Raw genomic sequence first — 12,088 nt, forward strand, 5'->3', positions numbered from 1 at the left:
TAAATTGCCATTTCCCACATATGTGTGTTTTAGTTCAAGAGGACTAAAGTTTTCATTCAGTTAGTGTGAAGCCTGGAATTCACTGTGCGATTTTGGGCTGCCCCAGACCAAAGATGATCATCATGAAAGAAATGTGGCGATATCTTTGGTCGCAGATCTAAAACGGTGGACCTATGTTGCACAGTGAGAGAAGATGGCCGTTGTCACAGTCGTGCAATCAAAGACAGCTGGGGATAAAATTTGGACAGTGTCAGAAATTTGGGATGACCATCTCACTGGGTGACTGCTGATATGACCTGCGTCAACCACCCAACCAACAGAAATGCCACATAAAATGCCACATTGATCATTGCAATGTTGCCAAATGCTGGTAGATGCTAATTAATACCCAGAGCTCTCATTGCAAAATTGGCACACCAAGTGGACATCTTTTTCTCCAGTCACGACTGTGTCCAAATTCTCCTCCTCCTTTTCAGACTTTTTTTCTGACACAGACGAATGCCACTATAGTGAGGACTCTATTTGTTTGTTTACATTTCTCTCTGACCAATACGTGTATTGACGTCAATGGACTTAGATTGTAGCCTGCGATTCAGTAGGTGCTGTCATTGTACAGTCTGCAGAAATCAAACTTGATGTCTTAACCAAGTTTATTAAGGTCTGTGTCACAGAGTAAAACTTTTAAATAAAAAAAATTAAACTTTTAATATTGCAAAATAGTCAGTCTGCAGAAGACTTCATGGGTTATAAACATGCCATCTTACTATGGCAAGTGAAAAGATGTGCATGCTTTCTTAAAATAAAACATTTTAATTGGTAACTTATCTGTTGTCTTCATGACATGGTCGCAAAGCAGAGCGACCATATTGAGTTATATAACATGACAGATTCAGTTCCTCACTCAGGTCAGAGGGCTCAACGGCACTGAGTGTATGAATTCAATATAGTTCTCCGCAGAGCAGTGAGTTGATAATGTCACCATCTCTAGAGGAGGCTGACATCTTTTCTACCCTTCTGAACTTTAACGATGCTGCAGAACCACAGTTAGTCTGCACAACCCATGTTTTCTGTGCATATTGCAGCATTCTGTTCCAACTTCACATTTCAACCCTTCCAAGCCTCGGCTGTGCTCTTGTTCATGTTTAAACTTCGGCCAACACACTGAACGGCTGATTCAGATGCAGATCATTCTATCTTCCCGGAAAACTGGCAATAATTAGATTAGCTGCGTCTTTTAAAGGCACAGACTAATGCTTTATGTCATTTTGATCCGATTAATCCTGACTGCTCTCCAGTAAGTAGGTAATGCGACACTGGTAATATTACTGATAATAACTGCTTGTTAGGTTTAGATTTGATTTTAACGTTTGACTGATCACTTTTAATGCTTGAACCGATGTGGCTCCTCTATATATCTTCTATACGGTTTTCCTTTTGTCTTGAGCAGTGTGCACTGGTGTGATAGCCAGGTAAACAACCTCCTGTAGACGAGACGAGATGACAAGAATGAAAGCCCTCAGAAAATGGGACCATTTCCTTTCCTTAGATTGGACACCTACAGTGTAAACATGCTTTATTATATAAACAGATACAGTGAAGAGCTGCCATACAACCCTTTGTATATCCCCTCCATGTTTTCTTATACAACATTTCTATGGGATTCATATTGCATAAAACTGTATTTGAAAACACAAGGCCCAAGCTAAATATAGATCTTATTTGAAAAAAGGCAATGACAGTATTTTCTCCTCTGCAGCTGTGTGCTATCATCATTACCACAGGGTGCCAGTTTTACAATACAGTCGATCAATGGCGGCAGAAGACAAATTCTCAAGCTCCGTGGCTAGTTGGCTCACGTGAGTTTAAAGTTTCCCCTGTAGACATATTTTAAAGTTTTAAAGTTTGTAAAAGAACTCTGCTGTGATTAATATTTTGTTTAACATGGTTTTCTCTTCTAGAAAGAAAAACTTTGCAAAGGGACTAGAAGCACTCTTTGAGAAATTGTGAATCTGGCCTCTAGGGGTGGGCGGATCGATACCAAAATATTGAAAATAGAGATCCTACATTTTTCATTTTGAAGATGGATTCTTGCAGCAATACCAAAAAGCTATCATTTTCTCTCTTTTAGGTTATACCCATTTGTATTTCAAGAGTAAAACTGTCTGTGTGAACAATGTTTCAATAGTAAAGTGCATGTACTCTTTTGCCTCTCCTCTGCTGTTGTCGTATTGTGAGCACTGAATCAACATGCGTGTCATGCATGTGAAGCACACCATTACGTGCACCCTGACTAGTTTAATTTGACACATAATTGCAGTGATGGCTGAACAACAGACAAAAAAACGAGACGTTGAAGCTGCAACAGAAAAGGGAAGAGGAGAGAAAGGCCTGAGCATCCAGACTGCCGACACAGAGGCAGAGTTCACTTGTCTTTTCAGAGAGGCTTGGACAAGGAATATACAGGTATATATTGTTGTGTTATTATTGTGTTCTAAGCCCCCATGTCGTTTACATTTTGTGAAATTAAATTGAATGTGTTAGAATTTTGTTTTTGTGTGGATCCCTAAGCACATCTGTAGAGAAAACATGGGAAAGATTCAACCATACATGTCTGAGCCTCAGTCAGATGAGTCCTTGTGCACCAAAAATCTGCAACTAGCAGATGTATTCTAAGAGTAGTTAGCATTTATGTGTTTATGTTGTTATTTATCTTGCTAGCTTGTAACTGACAGTGGCTGCCACAGTGTTAGCAGTTGTGAACCATACACTAATATCTGCTACAATATTACAGTGTGTTCACATTGGATAATTTTTTATCAGTGGTCAAATAAAAGTTTGTGAAAATATATATTATATGCTTTTTTTTTTAGTATTGCGAGTAAACTGTTCACTGTGCATTGGAGTTTTCAGATTTCTTTGCTTGTAATTATATATTAGACACTCATTTTAAATTTGAAATACTCAATCAAGGTTGCCTTGTTTACGCTTATATATCAAATTTTAGGGAAGTACACAGATATCACCACCTTCAGTTGAGAAATATGAAAACACCTCTCTAGTGAAAAACTTAAAAACACAAGTCATTATAGTCAAGGTCAGACATTTTAGGGTACATAAACAAAAGAAAAAACACATTTTTGAGTGGAGAGGGATCATAAATGGATGCTCACACATAAGATAATTCATCATAATTGAGTTTTCAACAAAATCTCTAATGACACGTATGCGTTTATAATTTCAGAGAAAACCCAGTCGAGCCATTTTGTACTAGATAAGAGGAAGTAATGAGAGAACGTACATCAGTGGCTCTCAAACTTTCTATGTCATGCCGCCCTTCAAAGGCTGAAAAAAGTTCATTCCCCCTCTGGGGCGCCCACCCCACCGTTTGAGAACCACTGATGTACAAAGTCGTTGCTGAGAACATTTCTGCAACTATCAAACGGACAAAGTAATCTTTAACAGTTCTTTGATTTATTTTGCGTGAGTGAATCAACTTGCGGATGGGATTTACAGTGTGCATTGCCTTTTAAAGCTTAGTTTTGGGAAATTTGTTTTACAGATTTAATGTTTTTAATCTTAACACGAACCAGGGCTACAAAATAATAGGAAAATAAATTTATGATGCTGTGATTATTTTGACAGATATTGTAACGGGGTGTTGTAGGACCCAATTGCAGCACAACAGAGCAGGTGAGTAGTTGGTGGTGACCTTTCTTTAATCTTTTGGCAGGTTGAATGGAGCGAAGGTATGATCAGGTTACAGGTTAGAAGGGATAGTTATCAGTTCTGGGGTGGAGCAGAGTTCAAGGGTCAGCAGAGTTCGTAGAGAGACTGGAGTGAGCTCATGTTCACAGGTAATAGTACAAGTTAGAGTGGGGAAACTGAACATGGAGCGGACTGGCAGGTGAATGTATCAGGTAAGTTACAGAAACATTTCCAGCAGGGAGCTTGTGAGAAAAGTGGGGAATCCAGAGAGGGGCATGCAGGGCTCGTGGTCAAGGAGGAAGCAGAGTTGGTATCAGGCAGGAAGGCTGCGGAGCAGACAAATCCAGTAGGAGCAGGTAGCGGGATCAGCGAGGACAGGCAGGGAATCGATGCACCATCAGAACAATGAAGACCCGTGGGCACTCACATGGAGATGTATCGTACCACAGGAGGCTCTGAAGACGGCCGGAAGAACGGTGTTCTCTCTCGACGGAGCCGAAGCAGTCGAACACCGTACAGTCTGAGACAGAAGGCTGTTAGGTTTACAAGGGCAGAGACGAGGAGAGGTAGCCAGTGACAAGCCAAGTCGAAACCAAGAAAACAGTCTGAGAGTGAGAGCTGGAAGGTGAAGCATGGAAGCGAAGACAATCTGGAAAAGAGTGAGTGATTGGAGTGAGGCTGCTGCTTGAATACTGGATTGATTGGAGATGAAGAGCAGCTGGGAGCACCAGGTGGAGGTGATGAGGCTGATGAGGACCGGCCGGGTGGAGAGAGGTGGGGGTGGAGTAAGTGGAAAAAATCCCACAGCAGAGCAGACTGTGACAGATATTGCAATATGAGTGGGGATTTCATTGTCAATAGACATGTTTGCATTAGATTTTTACTTGAAAAAATATTTTAAAAAGATGATGATGGGGGTTTTGCATGGTCTGTTCTACACAAGCATGCCCCTTACTTCTGAAAAATGATTTGATGGCCGCAGCATCTCTGTAGACCACAAATATGAATTTATGACAGTATGTTGTGACAGTTTCTGCACACTGAGAGAGGTACTAGAAATGTGCTTGTTGTCATAGAGATTTCGGTTACATTATGGGAAACAATTTTATTATTCCCATTAAAGGACCACTTTTATTATGCTCATTAAAGTCTGATATTATTACTCTACAGTACTGTGCAAAAATCTTTCATCACCTCAAACTTTGTTATTTTAGCAAGGTTATAAGATCATATACGTATGTTTTTCTCTGTAGCCTCTTTACTTAATTACAACCAGGACATACAGAAAATATGTATACACTATTAAAAATGCAAATATTTCAGAATAAAACAACTTCAACAGGCTAAAGTTGCAGCTATTTAGTTTGACCTTCCTTTCCACTAAGCATTTCTTTGGCAGACAGTATGAAATTTACAATACTAATCTTCCGATGTATTTACACCAGGTTGCATTCAAGACATGTCCAAAGCTCAACATATTGATTGTTTGAGCTACCTTTTATTATGGTTGTACACTTCCATGTTTTACACTAAATAGGGTGTTGTTCTGTGTATTCTTTGTATCTTAATGAAGAAACTGAGAAATAAATATGAATAAATCCTTATAACAAATTTGCTAAAACAACAAATCTTTCTCACAGTACTGTATATTTCTTTGTCATATAGTCACATAAAAAGACCAAAACTAACAATGCTTTAGTCCAACTCTCTCTCTTAGAGACTTATCCACTCTGTCTCTAGCAGCCCAAAGCCCCTTTGTTCCTAATGAAGATGTACATCCTTAAAAATGAGTAACCAAAACACAGTTTTACATATTGAAAGGGCTGAATACTTTGCTAGAAGTTGGGCACTGTAGTGTTTTCCAGATGTTAATTGGACAGGAGTAAATACAGCATTTGGCGGGGACTATTTTCGGCTGTGGATTAATTCAGATACAATGCTCTAATGAGTGTTTACAGCAGCAGGATGGTGAATGTGGGACTGAGTCAAAATAAACTGCAGTACTCATGTTCATCATAATGAAGGAACATGGCACCCAGTGCAACACTGTGGCTCATCTTTGTGTTTACCATGAGCCATTTTCTAATTCACAATAAAAATAAAGAGATACATACCGGGAATTGTTTTTGCACTTTTAGTATACATAAGGCGCCAGAGTGCATAAAACAGTATCAAAGTAGTGCTTGTTTATCAAAAAAAAAAAAAAGTGGCAGTGGAGGATCCCAGCACCCCCCGACACAGGTCCCAGCTCAGCCCCTAATGTCCTATAATCCTAGAAAAGCCCCCAGATCCTAGAAATGTCCTACAATTCTAGACATGTCCTAAAATCCTAGAAATGTCCTAAAATCCTATAAAAGTCCTAAAATGCAGAAATGTCCTAAAATCCTATAATTTTCCTCGAATCTTAAAGCTTTCTAAAATCCAAAGAAACATCCCCAAAATTATAGAAATGTGGCCTGACCTCCTGTCATTTTGCAAAAGTGGCTCCCAAGCACAGAAAGTTGAGTATCCCATGGTTACACACTCAGTTATTGGGGTTTTTGGTCTTTCCATGACATTTGTTGACAATATGAACAATATCAGATATCCGCAGCTGTTTCCTTTAAGCTGACCCACATTGTGACTGCCTAGCAACTATACCTGTCAAATTCAATTGTACGTGCAGTCCTACAGAAAATCAAATTAGCTTTAACGATATGCTTCCACAGCTCCATCTCCCCTGCTGACAGTATCATAATGCAGGCTGCCCTCACTGTCTCTCGCCAGGCCACACAGCGACACGCGGCATGGGGAGCACAAGCACCCCGAGGACACAACAGCAGCAATTACGTTTAACTCCTGGCATTTGAGTGACAAGGAAACTGATTCAGAAATAACCTGTAGCACAGAGTAGTGTTAAGTGCTAAAATCTTTGCCTGAGGGGGCTTTCAGGGAGCTGGGCCAACACAACAAGCAAGTTGAGTTACTATTTTGAACAGAAACTGCTCCCCTTTGTGCATTTCAGAGGGCTGGAGAAAAGCGGTAATCTGCTTTCTGAGACACAGCATGCTAACTAGATGAGACAACATATCAGCATGGACTATGGGTTTACCACTACCAAGTCTCCAGCTGTGGCGAAGATACAGGCTGTTCTTCAGGTTGGATTTCAAGGGAAGAATGTTTGAATCATGCCTTTTGAATTCCTTCAGCTAAATCAGGCACAAAGATGGGCTCTAGTTGTGTTCTGTATCGACACGTTAACTGCTTATACATTTTCAGTCCCTTAAAGGTACAGTTAAAGAAAACAAAGGTATCATTAGTTTCTGAAATGGCTATTTGGGAACTGAAAATATCCGTATAATGGGCTCAGAGGCCAGTAAATCAATATTTATTGTTCCTGCGCTGCAAGTTCTTGCCCTTAAAAACAATATTCAGATGTTCTGGAAGTCAGAGAAAGGTACAGTATATGTGCTGTGCATCCTATTCTACAAATGCTTAGCAATTTGCAGGCGTTCGTGGTTTGAATTAATGTCCAAACAACATGCAAACAAACTTTGTGAGAGCTATAAATATTAAGAGCAACTTTTAAAAAGCTTTATTTCACAGGGATAGTCTTAGAGTCTCCAGAGACTAAAATTGACTTTGTGGCTGAAATGGCTGTACATTTAAAATTTACATATGCAAAAACATGCAAAAGTGCAGCAGGGGAAAGGGTTGCAATACAAACATATTGCTTGAAGCCATACATAAACAAATACTGCATTTGCCTAATTTAGACTTTAAAACTTTAAACTGGAAATCATTTAAAGGAAGTTAATCTGTAATTTCAAAGTATTTAAATAATGTAAAAGGCTACTCTGAGCATTGGCATATGGAAAACTAGAATTACTGTCTTGCTAGTGTACGCCTCCGTGCACAAGTGAACTTACACTTTAAGTTTACATCCACGTCTTTGAAAACATGGATGGTTTATAGAAGATCCATACAATCAGCACAGTTTTTAAGATTAGTGTTACCAATTCAGTATCTGACCAAATGTATCCCCTTCTGTTCCTGAGGTATGGCGTTGAATAATGGCCAGAAAAGTGTTTTTGCATAACAATTGCAAAACAATTACAATTGTGTTGAATTTTCTACAATAGAAAAGCACTTATCAACATCGAGAAAAGTTGTGTGGGCTTTGGACTGAATGCAGCAGACTGCGAGAGGGTCCCCACCAACGGCACATGCCGAGCAGACAGTCAGATCAGAGGGGAGAAACTAAACCGAAAGCATGGGATAAAGAGAGGGAGGAGAGCCGGCATCAGGGCAAGGCTGACCTGTCTTGGACCGAGAGTATATTTAATTTTTTTGTTTAAAAAATGACTAATAAACCTACCTTCTACCTTCTACCTTCTGGCTTCTACAATACCATAACAGTAAAATCAACACTGTCGCATTAAGGTCCCCGTAGGGTGGGCTTTTGTTGACATCACGATGGTGTCATCCTGGAACGTCACCAGAAGACGCTGAAGAAAACCTAGAACGTAATATGTACACGCAGAACTGCAAAGCAGTAATACGTACGTGACGACTTGGATGAGAACATGTTGAATCATAATGCCTCGGCCTCGGCTATCACCAGCGTGAAAGGCAAAAAAATGTCAAAAACAGCCCACAATACATGCAGACGTGCCGAATGTTTATCTGCACACACGATGCCTGAGGTTGCAATTATCGCTTTAGTTCCGACGACTCGGTTACAAGTTTTGTGTTTGTCACAGCTGCTCCTGCGTCAGTCTCGTCCCCTACCTCCCTTTGTGTGTGTGTTTATGTCTTCTTTTCAGATGCTGACATTTCCCACCTGTCCACCAGCCACCCTCGCTGTGTTTTACCTTGAGCCTGACTTCCTGCACAGCTGGTTGTCTTCTCCTCCGCTGTGTCTCAATCGCATATTATGCACTAATTCTAAACGTATTCAGAGTATGTAGTGCTTGCGCTGGATTAAATATAGCTGTCAGAAACAAGTGTGATTTTTGGCCATGTTTGCTATACAGCAGATGAAACGTTATGTGTTTTGTGTGCTATATCAGTGTCCTGAATACAGCTGCATAACTTTGCATTGTTGCTAACCAGGAGCTTCTCCCCATGGCCTCCGTTTACCCTTTTCCAAATGAATACTTCTGTGAGGAAAATGCAGCACGACAGTGACTTACGTTTACTCCAATGGCCTCCCCAGTCGCTGGATTTTAAACCCAACAGAGAGCCTTAGGGCCGAGTTACAGCAGATTGAAAAATCTGCAGGGAACATGTGATGCTATCGAGTCAGGATGGACCAAGATTATTGTGCAGTATTCACAGCTCTTTGCTGAATCTGTTTCTTGAAATATCTGCTATAAATCAAGGGGGTGATGAATAATAATGGTTTGTGTTAACATAATAGACATTTGGCAGGCCACAGTAATTACAGATATTCAAAATTCATTCAGCCTGACATCCTGTTCATGTTAGCCCATTTTTTTTTGGATGGGAGGATGTTTGTTTGGTTTTACACAATCTAATCAAAGTAAATAATGTAGCTATTCAGTCACAAAGTTGCAATATTACAAGGTTGTGATAGTAATTGCTGGATGTAGTAAAAGGTGCTGTGATTAATTCTGGGGAAAGATTGTCGATTTTTGAGTCTCAGTTCATGGTTGTCAAATGCCAGCCTGTTCTCAGACTGACTCACCGCTTCCAGTGTGGATGTGAGGGTTTTTTTTCCTACACCTCACCATGTGCCTCTTTTGCCTAAACCTAACCATCTGTGACTTCTTTGCTTAATCTAACCATTATGATGGTCTGTGTTGGTTGCCATGTGCTCATGTTGTGTAAACATAACAACATGCTGCATCATCTCACCATGTGCATTTGTTGACATCATGGTAAGTGTAAACAGTTCACGCAGAAGGATACCTAAAATGTCCCAAGAAAACATGGACGGTCACTGACAAAGCCGCACCATGTGATGAGTTGGGACGAGAAAGTTTTGCAAATTTCAACAGCCTTGGGTTGGTAGTTGGACCGAACAGCCAACTTAAGGTGTCAGAATTTAACGACCTGAGAATGAGACTCAACAATAATAATTCTCATAATAACAATAATAAATAATGATAATAATTCACCTTTGTGTCTTTTTTAAGAGCTGGATTTTGATCGTAATAATGTTTGCACATTTCAGTGGATTTTTTTTTTTTTTTTTTACTTGGGCCAGATCTTTTGATGCATTTTCACTCAAACACTTAACAAATGAGCAACATTGTACATTTACAGGAGGCTTTGGATTGTACAAGTGACTAGCGTGTAATAGAACTGGGGACGTCTGTGCAGACATTTGCATTTTAAAAAACAACTGCTTTGTTTCAGGGTGGTCTGTGATTGGCTAGTCATATGACTGCAACATAACACAGAAGAAAAAAAATGGGACACAGTTCTATTTTCCAGCTGACGCGAGCCAAAGCAAGACAATGCTGTGCACCGAGAGTGTCTCAAACCGGGAGTCGATGACAGTCAACTCTTTGTTTTTCAGTCTGCAGAGTGTTTTAGCTTCAAGTAACTACACGTAGAACGAGGGTCATGAAGGATACACCAATTGTGTCCTTCAAATTCTTGCAAAAGCAGGACCCATTTCTCAGGCTGCATTCAGAGGAGCCTTTGGACGGGGACAGCCTTGTCATATTTGGTCTAGAAACACAGACTTCAAAGGATGCAGCTCCTGAATTGGGCCACAGCGAATGTATGTACAACAGCCTCAACCCACTGACGCGCATGCAGGAGACTCTCAATCATTATTAATTGGGTTATATCACAAAATGTAAAACCATCTTCACGCATTATACGCCGTGGCTTGATTAGCCATGTCTTTACATGAATAGGCTTAGTCACTGATAATTTGTTTATACGGCCATCGAGGGATAGCTCTCCTTCCCTTTATGTGTTTATATTACTCATAAATATGGAGGACAATACAGTCTGAGATCCCATGACTAATTTCTACTGACTGCCCTGAACGCTTGGACAGAGCCTGTTTGGAAAGGCTGTTTGTGGAGTACCCTGCAGAAATGTTTCAACCTTATGTAACCAGCCGCCTATGAGTTCAAAGCCTTTTATGACACCATGGAAACAGTTGATATTCCAGTTGTAATTTTTACGATACTATCTTCTCTCCTTCTCACTCTTTCTTTTTCTCTCTGGCTTGCTTTATTTGAAACCATCAATTAATTACAACGGAATATTATTGTTTGTTTCCTCTTGCAAACTGGATTAGGCGTCACTGCTGTATCAGCTGCAGCCTCGGAAATAAAGAATCCCTTAATCTCATCTGGATCAGTCTGGGTAAATAACAGTTAATAAAAAAACGGCTTGATTCATGTGGCCTCGTGGAGAGAGATGAGCTTCTACACTTCTTCAACCTTATTGCAATGAATGACACCAGACTCCAATAGATTTCTGACTGCCCTCCGGTGTCAATTTCAGCAGGAGGCGTTTTCTTCTTTAGGGTGAAGTGAGTCTTCCAAATTACTTGTTGGACATGGGTTCAAATGTGTAATATTATTCACTCATGGGAGAATGAGTAAAAGATGATGTAACATGAATGTTATACAGAAGGTGAAGCGTGGAGTGGAGGGTAGAAATGATCAAATAGACATATAATACCTGTTCTGACTGGAGGGAAAAATGTCCATCTGTGGTTTGATGGACGTTTGCAAAATCTCACCAGTTTTCGTCTTTTGTGCAACAACATACATGTAGAATCTGCTCTTTTATATAAAAAGACTTCAATAACTTTATTTTTCACATTAAATAAAAAGGACAATTCACCCAAAAATTAAAATTCAGTCATTATCTACTCACCCTGATGGAAAGTCAGGTGAAATTTTTTAGTCCACAACACCCTGCTGGAGTTTCACAAGGAAAGATGTTACACTCATTTCCCAAACAATTTTAGCAAATGGTGACCAGTATTCAAACATTAAAAAAATACATAAGAAAACCACAAAATGTCTCCATACTGCTCATCCAAAGCAATCCAAGTGTCCTAAAGCTCTGACGTGTCAAGTTGTATTGAAAAAGTCACTAAAGTCATGTTTTTAGTCTTGTTGTAGCTCGTCGCCTTGAGCTCAGAGAGTAGGAACCGTATTCATGTATGCATGCGCTTGAGGTATTGACGCCAGTGTTTACATGCTACCTGGAAGCCTCCCCTACACAGAGAGAGACTTCTGGAGTTAGCAAACAACAAGTCCCTTTGTTGGATTTAAAACTATTGTGTGTGGCGAAGGCTTCCAGGTAGCATGTTAACACTGGCGTGCAGATACTGAAAGCTCTCAATGGTGTCACACAAGCGCAAATACGTGAATGCGGCTCCAACACTAGAAGCTAAACCTAA

This window comes from Plectropomus leopardus, chromosome 1 (genome assembly GCF_008729295.1).
Source record: "Plectropomus leopardus isolate mb chromosome 1, YSFRI_Pleo_2.0, whole genome shotgun sequence".
In the NCBI taxonomy this organism is placed as follows: domain Eukaryota; kingdom Metazoa; phylum Chordata; class Actinopteri; order Perciformes; family Serranidae; genus Plectropomus; species Plectropomus leopardus.